Raw genomic sequence first — 8,642 nt, 5'->3', positions numbered from 1 at the left:
AAGAAAGGAAGGGAAAAGGGGATGAGAGGGGAAGGGGGTGATAGAGGGGAGGGCTGACTGGGGAACAGGGCAACCAGAATATATGCCATCTTGGAGTGGGGGGGGAGGGTAGAAATGGGGAGAAAATTTGTAATTCAAACTGTTGTGAAAATCAATGCTGAAAACCAAATATGTTAAATAAATAAATTTAAATTAAAAAAAAAAAGAATTCTATTTCTTCCTTCTCTGTTTAACATGGTCAAGAATGAAATATATTTGTTCTCAAGGTCTAAGCATCGGAATTCCTATTACTGGATAAAAGAACTTCTAGACAAGAAGTGACTAAAAATATCAGAATTCTTTAATCTAAAAAGATGAAGGGAAAAAGAGATAATAATTAAGTAAGCAAATTCATGAAAGGCAGAATATGGTGAACATGGATTTTCCTCCCTAAATCCTGGAGGAAACTCAGTTTAAAGCAGGAAGTCACATTCTGCCTTCCCCATTTTACAGATGAAAAAACTGAGGCACAAAAGGTCCCCTAGCCCCTTAGTTGTTAGTTCCCTCCCTCTCCTCGAATCACCATGTATAAGCGTTTGCATACACACTTGCCATATGTAAGCTACTTTTATATTGATTTCTTAGGGCAATTTTGGAAGATATTGAAATCTTTTATTGGGGCACAAAATAGCAGTGACACAGCTGAAATGGGAAGAGAACATGAGTAGGGTGTTGCGACCAAAACAGAATGCTGATTCATGGGGAGACTGCGTATGATTCATCAATGCCTGTGCTGATCTTATACTGGTCTATTCAGCTCTGCCCTTGAGCAGAGGCCGGGATAGGATCTAGTGAGGACTGTGGCTTGGCAGAATTCATGAACACACATGGCCTCAAATGTTCATACACGAATATGAAAGTGTGGGCAATAAACAAATTGAACTAGAAGGTCCTAATGCAAAGAGATAAATTTGACCTCAAAGATATCATTGAGATATTGTAGGATAAACCTTTGCCTGGGATCTGGATCTGGATGGATATACCTTATTAAAAAGAAACTGAACAGGTAAGAGGGTAAGGTGATAGTTATACTGTATACCATAAAAGGTATAATTATGTGAAGAAATCTAGGAATCAGAGAAGCTTTGTGGAGAGCATTTGGATAAATAAAGATTAATGGAGGGAGAAACAATTTAAAAAAATCATATTATAGACCACTTGGATAGAAAGAGGAACAGATGAGGAATTTGGGAAACTCCACAATTCAGGCACACAGACATGATGAAGAAGTGATAACAGACTACAGTTATCCAGATATTGGAAGTCTCCCTCTGCCCAAAGCAGAACAACTACTAAGTTCTTGACTTGACAATCATAATTTATCCTTCAAAAGTTGGAGGAACCAATGGTGGTGAATTCTATTCAGGATGTGATTTTTGCTGATGGGGGCAACTAGTTCCTGGGGGTAGAAATGATGGGACTGTTGGGGAGAAGTGACCATAAACAAAGTAGATTTTAAAAAGGAGGAAGTTTCCTCACTAGGAAATAACCAATTAAATCACAAGTATGGATTGAAAAAGAAGTTTACAGAAAATGGAGGCAAGATCAGATCATAGAGGATGAATGCAGAAAGTAACATAATACTGTAACCAGTAACAGGAAGGCTAACGCTCAGAATGAGTTGTACTATTTGAGAAAAACTAATGATGATAATTTTTTTTTCAACTGTCTTGGGGAAAGACAAAGATCAGAACTGGATGGTATTAGGCTCTTGCTTGGAGCGGTTGGGGATATGATAATTGACAACAAAGAGGAGAAGTACAGTTGGTTAGTTTTTGCTGCTAAGTAGAATGGCTTCTGTGCATGAGATTGCAGGACAAAAATGGCTAACAGGGAATTGAAACTAAAGATAAGTAAGGAAATAGCACTTAGCTGCCCTTTGTGAAGTCAAGTCACCTGGCCCAGATAAGCTATATCCTTGAGTACTGAAAGAACTGGTAGATGTGAAGATCGAGCTATGGTTAGTGATATTTGAAAAATGATAGAAACCAGGAGAGTTAACAAAGGAATGAAGAAGGGCAAAAATTGTCTTGATTTAAAAAAAAATCAGGGAGGGGAAAAATCTATAAGCTTGATTTAAATTCCTTGCAAAATTAAAAAAAATGTATTATTAAACAGATGGTTAGTGAACATCTTGAAAAGGAAGAGGTGATCATAAGGAAAAAAGCACAGCTTTATCAAGAGTGGGTCTTGCCAGGCTTGCTTCATTTTTAAAAGTTTTACGAAGCTAAGTCATTCATAGTTAATCATCATACGATATTTCTGTTACTTGTATACAATGTTCTCTTGTTTCTGCTTACTGCATCAGTTCATATAAAGCTTTCCAAGTTTTTCTGAAAGCATCTTGTTCTTCATTTCTTATAGCACGATAGCATTCCATCACAATCATAAACCACAACTTGTTCAGCCATTCTCCAGTTGGTGGGTATCTCCTCAATATTCAATTCTTTGCCACCACAAAAAGGAGCTGCTACAAATATTTTTGTACATATAAGTCCTTTAGCTTTTTTTAAAAAAATCTTTGGGCTATAGACATAGTAATGGTATTTCTGGGTCAAAGGGTATACATAGTTTTATAGCCCTTTGGGTATATATAGTTCCTAATTGCTCTCCAGAATGGTTGAATCAGTTTACCACTCCCCCAGCAGCGCGTTAGTGTCACAGTTTTCCCATATCCCTCCAACAGTTGTCATTTTCATTTTCTGTCATATTAGCCAATTTGATAGGTATGAGGGGGTATCTCAGAGCTATTTTAATTTGCGCTTCTCTAATCAATAGTGATTTAGATTGTTTTTTTCATATGACTTCTTCTGAAAACTGATTTCTTCTTCTGAAAACTGCCTGTTCATATCCTCTGCTAATTTCTCAATTGGGGGAATAACTCATATTCTTATAAATTTGACTCAATTCTCTTTATATATGAGAAATAAGGCCTTTGTCAAAGAAGATTGCTGTAAATTTCTCCCCAGTTTCCTGTTTTCCCTCTAATGTTGGCTGCATTAGGTTTGTGCAACACCTTTTTAATTTAATGTATTGTGATCAAAATTATCCATTTTATGTCATATAATGTTCTCTGTCTCTTATTTGGTCATAAATTCTTCCCTTATCCATAAATCTGACAGGTAAACTATCCCATCCTCCTCTAATTTGCTTATGGTACCAACCTTTATGTCTAAATTGTGTTTTGATTTTTATCTTGGTATATGGTGTTAGATGTTGGTCTATACCTATTTTCTGCCAAACTGCTTTCCAGTTTTTCCGGCAATTTTTGTCAGATAGTGAGTTCTTGTTCCAAAAGCAGGGATCTTTGCATTTATCAAACATTCAATTAGTATGCTCAATACCTACTGTGTATTGTGTGCCCAATCTATTTCACTGGTCTACCTCTCTATCTCTAGAGGCCAGATTGTTTTGATGATTACCACTTTGTAATATAGTTTGAGATCATTTATTCCTTTGATACTCTTGACCTTTTGTTCTTCCAGATGAATTTTGTTATTATTTTTGCAAGTTCTATAAAATAATTTTTTGGTATGACACTATGTAAATAAATTAATTTAGGTAGAATTGTCATTTTTATTATATTGGCTTGGCCTACCATTTTCCAGATGTTGAGATCTGACTTTATTTATGTGAAAAGTATTTTGTAATTGTGTTCAGATAGTTCTGAAGTTTGTTTTGGCAGGTAGATTCCCAAGTATTTTATGTTATCTACAGTTATTTTAAATAGAATTTCTCTTTCTATTTCTTGCTGCTGAAATTTGTTGGTAATATATAGAATGCACACATATTTATAGGGGTTTATTTTATATCCTGCTGAGTCAAAATCTTTTAAATGCAAATGTAGGAGGCAAGAGAAACCCAGAAAGTCAAACACAATTGAATCATTAGAAGGGCCTGAATGACGATGAAATATTTATAGTCTAATAAGAGAGAAAGAGACAATTATCTTCAGAATCTCACTGTCTTCTAGGGCCACTGAAGGAGTAAAGTTAGATAAATGCAGAGCCTAGGGACTTTCCTCTTTTTCATAAGATTTAAGAGTAGAAAGAAAAGGGAGGGAAAAAGGAATACACTAACAAAGAAATGAGGAAGAAGTGGAAGAACTATTTATTTCCTCATAATTGGGCAGGAATATACAAACATGGACAAGAGGACAGAAAGAGAAAAGGGCATTTTGTGAACCTAACTCTTGTCTGAACTGGACAAAGGAGGGTGAATGGACAGAGGGGTTGTTGAAATACGTTAAACTCAGGAAAACAGGTAGGGACAAGGAGAGGATTTTTTAATAGGGAGATTAGAATCGGAGAGGGAGCAGCCAAAAGCAATTAACCCTGATTTTATAGTAATTGCAAAATAGAAAATATATTGTCAGGAAATTCTCTGGGTTGAGAAGACTGGGACATCTTGGGAGAAGCACACCTGTAAACAGGGTCTGAGGACTGTGGGTTTTCACCCAGAGGAGGTCACATAGGAAGTCAAATTGAAAGCAAAGAGACTTATTAGTGTGTTAAGGAAGGCTTGATGAATAGCAGCTTCATCTTCTTAGGGAATGGACTGGAGTTGTGTAACTTTTCAGGCTCATTTTGAGCACACAGCCAATCACCAGCATTCTATAGCAATTTAAGATAGATAAATAAAAAGTATTTCACAGGGGAGGGAAGGAAAGAGAAGGGGAGGGCAGGTATTAACCAATGGAGAAAGGGGGAGTATTTGGAATACATTTGGAAGGATTTATTATAAGAAAACATTCCCTGTTCAAGGGCAAGAGACAAGGGGAAAGTGACCAAATACTTTTCAATTGTTAAAGACGTCTGTTTAGATAAATCTGCCTGGTTAAAGTAGCTATTTAGACAAGATGCAGGCATCTCTTATCCAAGAACAAGTAGTTATTACAACAGTGAATGGGACTGTCTGATTTACCATGTCCTTGCAAAGTATGTTGTAGTCTGTCTTTCCTTCGGTAGCAATTGAGGACTGTCTGCTATTAGGCCACCATGTGGTTGGGGAATTTCGACATTGTTGGTCCATCAAGATGTTGTAAAATGATTGTGATTCCTATTTTTCCCTACAATGTCATCTTATCAAACCCCTTATATCAGACATATGGTCAATTAATCTAGCATTGTCTATAACTGAGAAACAATCACAGAATTTGAGAGTTGGAAGAGACCTCTGAAGGCAACTAGTCCATTCCATCTGTGAGAGAAATTTCTGCTATAACATAACCTAACAAGAAGTCATTTGGTCTTTGCATGAAGACCTTCAAGGAGGAGAGACCCACCACCTCTCTGGACCGTTGGAGCCATTAGAAGTGCCTGAATGATGATGAGGTACTTATAATCTAATAAGGGAAAAAGAGACAATTATCTTCAGAATCTCACTGTCTTCTAGGGCCACTGAAGAAGTAAAGTTAGACAAATTCAGAGCCTAGGGGTTTTCCTCTTTTATAAGATTTTGGAGTAGAAAGAAAAGGGAGGGAAAGGAATACACTGATAAAGAAATGAGGAAGAAGCAGAGGAACTATTTTTTTCTTCATAATTGGGTAGGAATATACAAATATGGAGAAGAGGAAGGAAAGAGGAAAGGGCAGTTTATTCTGCTTTTGGACAGCTCTAATCTTTAGAAATTGTTAAATTATAAACCCTAAATTGGTTTCTTTGCAACTTTTCCACCCATGAATCTAGTTCTTTGAGGCCAAACAGATCAAATATAATCCCAACTTCATATACTTGTTGAACAGATCTAATCCCTCCTCCATATATAGTTATGGAACCTTTCAACTACTTGAAGATAGCTATTGTGTTCTCTTTGAGTCTTTTCTTCTTGAGTTTAAGCATCATAATTTCCAAATACCCCATATCCATATTGCACAGTTTACAATATAGGCATGAGTCATGGGGCAGTTTTTATTTTACCCCACAGAAAATACAGAAGATGTAAAGGACTCAGGAATCCAGGAACACATACTGAAATATAAAGCACTCAAATAGCCCATCAGCTCCCCAGGACTGTATTTGGAGTTGCTATTAGAGCAACTTTTTGTCATTTTGGTAGATTTACCTTTCCCACAGAATCCCATGTAGTCCCTATAGGGCGAAAGGAGAGGGAACTATTTTTTTAAAAAATTTTTATTATTTATTTAATATTTTTAATTTTCAGCATTAATTTCCACAAGATTTTGAATTACAAATTTTCTCCCCATTTCTATCCTCCCCCCACTCCAAGATGGCATATATTCTGATTGCCCCATTCCCTAGTCAGCCCTCCCTTCTGTCACCCCACTCTCCCCCATCCCCTTTTCCCTTACTTTCTTGTAGGGCAAGATAGATTTTTATGCCCCATTGCCTGTATATCTTATTTCCCAGTTACATGCAAAAACAACTTTTTTTTAATATCTGCTTTTAAAACTTTGAGTTCTAAATTCTCTCCCAAGAGGGAACTATTTCTGAAGAGCATCATTGCCACAGGGGTAGCAGCCATAGAAGGATGGAGGGATGCAAATGAGGAATAGCATAATGAGGTGTCTTCCCTCCCTCCACTGTCCCTGCCTCTATGGACAAGCTAATGACTCAGACATGCAACAAGCTGTATTTTCTGAAGCAAGGCCCCAAGCCACCCAGAGAATTAGACAAAAGGCTGATGTTGTACTAATAGGAGACATCTTCAATTACCTTTGAGGCAAAGAAGTTTTACAGTCTAGATGACTGAAATGAAGGTATTTTCTGAGTTGCCTAATTAGGATGGAGGGTCAGTGCCCCAGGAAAGTTAACTCTAACTGTTGCACAGTAAGCAAATGTCTGGTGAGGAGGGAATTGCCTGGTTTTCAGGTCAGTTGAACCTTAGCATACATCCTGGGAGGAGGTTGGGGCCATCCAAAGCAGTCAGTCTGGTTTTTGCTGACTCACAGTTTCCCTAAAACTTGAAGTACCACTTACTCTGTGACTTAGACTCCCTCTAGAAGGTATATGGGCAGTTAGGTGGTACAATGGTTAGAGTGCTGGAGCCTTGAGTAAGGAAGACTCATCTTCCTGAGTTCAATTTTGGCCTCAGACACTTACTAGCTATGTGACCCTGGGCAAGTCACTTAACTCTGCCTCAGCTCCAGCATCTTTGCCAAGAAAACCTCAAATGAAATTATGAAGAGCTGGACATGAATGATATGACTCAACAAGAAGACTTTGGGGATGGCTAAACAAGCAAACCCCTTTGCTTCAGATCTGCAATGTCTGAGTAGTGTCCTGGATTTGCTCTTTAAGAAGTAAGCTTTATAGGAACTGTGTAAAATATCCTTTTATCCCCCCAAAGATCATAGTGCACCAGGAAATACCCTGAAGAGTTCTAGTTCATAAATATTAACCATGATTTATTGGGAAGGCATTATGGTCTGATGAAACAAATATAGGCTCTAGAGTCAGAGGACCTGGGTTCAAGTCCTACCTCTCATGCTAATGACATTGGTGACCTTGGGCAAATCAATGGGCTTCCTTTGGCTTTTGTTTTCTTATCTGTAAAATGAGGGGGTGAGGGTAGAGGGCCTCTAGGGTCTTTTCTTACTCTCTGTGATCCTAGCCTATCCTCTCAGGCTACGTGCAAACACGTCTACCACTGAAGCTGTCTGCTTCTGATATGTTGCCATCATTGCCTCAGGGATGTGGGAAAATGAGAACTTCCACTCCTTCCTTTGCCGTGCTCAGGAGGAAGATGGGACTCACTGGAAAAAAGACTCTGATGTTGGGAAAGATTGAAGGTAAAAGAAAAAGGGGCAGCAAAGGATGAGATGATAGTGTCATGGAAACAACAAACATGAGCTTGATGGAGACAGTGGAGGACAGAAAGACCTGGCATCCTATGGGCCATGGGATCGCTGAAGTACTGAACAAGGAAGAAGGTACACGGGAAAAGATGTAGAAGAGGAGACTGAAGAAGCTTGAACTGCATTTCACAACTGACTTTTGCAGGCCACAGGGATGTATTGTTGATTCTCAGTCAACCAGTCATCAAGAGGCAACTTCAGTCACTGAAAGCCAATCAGTGTGGCATCAAGTGGGCATGCTTGCATTCCATGAGGATTTGCCATTTGGTTGCCTCAGAACAATGGCCCTCCCCTTTATGATCTCATCAGGTTGATTAACTCCTCAGATTTCTTGGTGATATCCCCTCTACCTTATGTGAGCGTAAACTATTCTCATAAAGAATTTCTAGAAATGAGTGAGTAGGAAAGTGAGCATATGCATTAGTAGTTGTTGGTGTATCTTGGTTACCTTTTCAAGTAATTATACCATCTGCTTTGAAATATCTTAGAAATTGACCTCTGCGTATCTTCGAAATCATATTGCCTCAGGCACAGATTCCTTTTTTGCATATTTGTTCTGGTCTAGCTGCTCACAACATCACCTTCCAGAGTGTTGGTTCTGCCTCCTAGAATATCAGATATTGAGGTATTAGAGAACCAAATGTGATGGCTCCTTTGTTGTTGTTGATGAGAACAGATTGTTATAATAACACTGGTGGATCTTTTCCATTTTGTATACTTTTACCATTCCCTGAGTTTTATTTGTGAATGCTATCAAAATTTCACATTGATCCCTAACTAATCTCAT

The sequence above is a fragment of the Trichosurus vulpecula genome, chromosome 7, assembly GCF_011100635.1.
Source record: "Trichosurus vulpecula isolate mTriVul1 chromosome 7, mTriVul1.pri, whole genome shotgun sequence".
Classification (NCBI taxonomy): Eukaryota; Metazoa; Chordata; class Mammalia; order Diprotodontia; family Phalangeridae; genus Trichosurus; species Trichosurus vulpecula.
This window is presented reverse-complemented; position numbering follows the sequence as displayed.